General features: G+C 47.6%; 2 non-coding genes across 2 annotated transcripts; one reads left to right on the top strand and one right to left on the bottom strand.

Moving 5' to 3' along the window:
- Nucleotides 1-2,374: 2,374 nt before the first annotated feature.
- On the top strand, nt 2,375-2,447 carry Trnat-agu (transfer RNA threonine (anticodon AGU)). The gene has a single exon. It is a non-coding gene; the product is annotated as a tRNA-Thr (tRNA).
- Nucleotides 2,448-2,716: 269 nt separating this feature from the next.
- On the bottom strand, nt 2,717-2,789 carry Trnat-agu (transfer RNA threonine (anticodon AGU)). Its single transcript has one exon. It is a non-coding gene; the product is annotated as a tRNA-Thr (tRNA).
- Between the last annotated feature and the right edge of the window lie 1,041 nt (nt 2,790-3,830).

Genomic DNA, 3,830 nt, shown 5'->3' with positions numbered 1-3,830 from the left:
TTCCAGTTCGCTGGCCTCCAGCGGAGAAAGGCAATATTATTCCTAGCACGAAGCTCATCCGCCCTCAGAGCCGCGAGTGTATTATCACAATGATCCACTACGATTTTAGTTAAATGAAGTGATGCGGATTTAAGAGTTTCGTTCCAATTTTGTGATTCACGTTTGTTAAACGTATGCATCGATGGTGTTAATAATAGAAGAAGGCCCCGGGGGGCGATCCCAGCCTTTAGATATATTTTGAGTGTACGCACATGTAGGTCATCGCGCAACCGCTTGTGAATTGTTTTCCTTATCTTAAAAAAATTAGGCGTCAGCAGCTGATCATGCGTGTCATCTGAGGGAGTGGCGCTCGCCCGTCCTGCCGATGATTGGCCCTCGCCCGTCCTGCCGGGAGGCGGAATCGTGCATGCTTTCAGCCACAGTGCGGAGATTGTACCTACACTCTTAACGAGCCTTCCTGTTTGTTTGTAGGGTTGGCGTCACTAAGACATGTGTGCGGCTGCGACCCCTTCCTGTCAACTCTTCCCGTTATGTCAGTGACCATTGGAATTATGTGCCCCCAGTGATGGAGTGAGAGCGTCCCTGTTACTGCTTTGCGCTTTCGCTTCTTGAGCAGAGCAGCCCCCCTCTGAAGCGGGCGCTACCTGTCATTCTTTCTACAAGCTGACGAACAATGCAGGACAGCGTTTTGAAAGAGTTGTGTACTCCTCTCTCTTTTCTGCATGTTTAGGTTTGTTTTGGTTTTGTGTTTTCTTTCGTTTGCTCTTTTTTTCTCTTCTCTCTCTCTCTCTTTTTCAAACCTTCACCTCACCTCGCCGGGAATGCGTGTTTGTTGCTGCTTTTCTCCCCAAATTCCCCCTGTCTCTTTTTTTGGCGTCGTTGGACAACGAGCTTGTAAATACGTGCACAGAAATACGAAATATTGTCTTGAGAAAGATCGCCATCCGATCGAAACGTCGACCAATAAACAGTTTTGTTAGAGGCTATACCCATTTTTTAATATTTGCTACGGCAGCCAAAGACAGCCCTTCTCCAAAGTAATATATATATATATATATATATATATATATATATATATATATATATATATATATATATATATATATATATATATATATATATATATATATATATATATATATATATATATATAAATATATATATATATATATATAGCGAATCAGAAAATGGGAAATGAGGGGCTCCGTGAAATAAGGCTTGGCAGTCAAGAAAACCTCCGAAAGCAAAGGCGAGGTTGTGGGGGTCATAAGAAGAGATGAAGAATTTTTTTAGTCGAAAAGAAAGTGGTGAAAAAATGCCCCCGGGTGGGATCCGAACCCACGACCTCCAGAATACCGGTCTGGTGCGATAACCACTACGCTACCGGCGGGGCTGTTTTCCCAGCACTTTCTCGGGTATTTATGTTAAGGTTTTTTTGTTTCCTGCACTTGGGGTGGTAACCAGCGCCACTCGGACTACTCGGGGTGAAGGGGACCTTCTTATTAACCCCCGGGCCGTGACTCGAGCGTCTACGACATGTCGAGAGTGGTCGACCAGCGTTGAACCCTCTTAAGCTCCCTATGGCACCTAGTCTACTAGAACAGAGGCTCTCTCTAAGCATGGAGCGAATCAGAAAATGGGAAATGAGGGGCTCCGTCAAATAAGACAGAAAATAAGGGTTGGCAGTCAAGAAAACCTCGGAAAGCAAAGGGGAGGTTGTGGTGGGTCATAGAAAGAGATGTAGAATTTTTTGAGTCAAAAAGAAAGTGCCGTAGACGCTCGAGTCACGGCCCGGGGGTTAAAAAGAAGGTCCCCTTCACCCCGAGTAGTCCGAGTGGCGCTGGTTACCACGCCCAAGTGCAGGAAACAAAAATACCTTAACACAGATACCCGAGAAAGTGCTGGGGAAACAGCCCCGCCGGTAGCGTAGTGGTTATCCCACCAGACCGGTATTCTGGAGGTCCTGGGTTCGGATCCCAACCGCCGGGCATTTTTCACCACTTTCTTTTCGACTAAAAAATTTTCCACTCTTTCTATGACCCTACATAACCTCCCCTTTGCTTTCCTAGGTTTTCTTGGCTGCCAACCCTTATTTTTTGTCTTATTTCACGAAGCCTCTCATTTCCCATTTTCTGATTCGCTACATGCTTAGCGAGGGCCTCTGTTCTGGCAGTCGTGTTGCCAAAGGGAGCTCAGGAGGGTTCAACGCTGGTCGGCCACTCTCGACATGTCGTAGACGCTCGAGTCACGGCGGGGGGTAAAAAGAAGGTCCCCTTCACCCCGAGTAGTCCGAGTGGCGCTGGATACCACCCCCAAGTGCAGGAAACAAAAATAGCTTAACATAAATACCCGAGAAAGTGCTGGGGAAACAGCCCCGCCGGTAGCGTAGTGATTATCGCACCAGACCAGTATTCTGGAGGTCGTGGGTTCGGTTCCCACCCGGCGGGCATTTTTTCACCACTTTCTTTTCGACTAAAAAAATTCTTCATCTCTTTCTATCACCCACCCAAACCTCGCCTTTGCTTTCTGAGGTTTTCTTGACTGCCAACCCTTATTTTCTATATATATATATATAGAATCAGAATAAGAAATGAGGGGCTCGTTGAAAATAAGACAGAAATAAGAATTGGCAGTCGAAACAACCTCGGAAAGCAAAGGGGAGGATGTAGTACGTCAAGATAAAGAATTTGGAAAATAAGAAAGTGAAGAAAAAATGCCCGCCAGGTGGGATCCGAACCCACGACCTCCAGAATACTGGTCTGGTGCGATAACCAGTACGCTACCGGCGGGGCTACTTTAGCCTCCACTTTCTGGGGTATTTATGTTCACGTGTTTTTGTTTCCTGCGCTTGGGGGTGGGAGCCAGCGCCACTCGGACTACTCTTGGTGAAGGGGACCTTCTTTTTAACCCCCGGGCCGTGACTCGAGCGTCTACGACAAGTCGAGAGTGGTCGACCAGCGTTGAACCCTCTTAAGCTAACCTTGGCACCGAGACTGCCAGAACAGAGGCCCTCGCTATGCATGTAGCGAATCAGAATAGGAAATCAGGGGCTCGTTGAAAATAAGACAGAAATAAGAATTGGCAGTCGAAACAACCTCGGAAAGGAAAGGGGAGGATGTAGTACGTCAAAAGAAAGAATTTGGAAAATAAGAAAGTGGAGAAAAAATGCCCGCCAGGTGGGATCCGAACTCACGACCTCCAGAATACCGGTCTGGTGCGATAACCACTATGCTACCGGCAGGGCTACTTTAGCCTCCACTTACTGGGGTATTTATGTTCACGTGTTTTTGTTTCCTGCGCTTGGGGGTGGTAGCCAGCGCCACTCGGACTACTCGGGATGAAGGGGACCTTCTTTTTAACCCCCGGACCGTGACTCGAGCGTCTACGACAAGTCGAGAGTGGTCGACCAGCGTTGAACCCTCTTAAGCTAACCTTGGCACCAAGACTGCCAGAACAGAGGCCCTCGCTATGCATGTAGCGAATCAGAATAGGAAATGACGGGCTCGTTGAAAATAAGACAGAAATAAGAATTGGCAGTCGAAACAACCTCGGAAAGCAAAGGGGAGGATGTAGTACGTCAAGATAAAGAATTTGGAAAATAAGAAAGTGGAGAAAAAATGCCCGCCAGGTGGGATCCGAACCCACGACCTCCAGAATACCTGTCTGGTGCGATACCCACTACGCTACCGGCGGGGCTACTTTAGCCTCCACTTCCTGGGGTATTTATGTTCACGTTTTTTTGTTTCCTGCGCTTGGGGGTGGTAGCCAGCGCCAGTCGGACTACTCGGGGTGAAGGGGACCTTCTTTTTAACCCCCGGGCCGTGACTCGA

The sequence above is a fragment of the Haemaphysalis longicornis genome, unplaced genomic scaffold (assembly GCF_048455015.1).
Source record: "Haemaphysalis longicornis isolate Haplotype H1 unplaced genomic scaffold, Haemaphysalis longicornis Haplotype H1 scaffold_14, whole genome shotgun sequence".
Lineage (NCBI taxonomy): Eukaryota > Metazoa > Arthropoda > Arachnida > Ixodida > Ixodidae > Haemaphysalis > Haemaphysalis longicornis.
The sequence above is the reverse complement of the archived record's forward strand: the minus strand, read 5'-3'. Positions and strand labels throughout refer to the sequence as shown.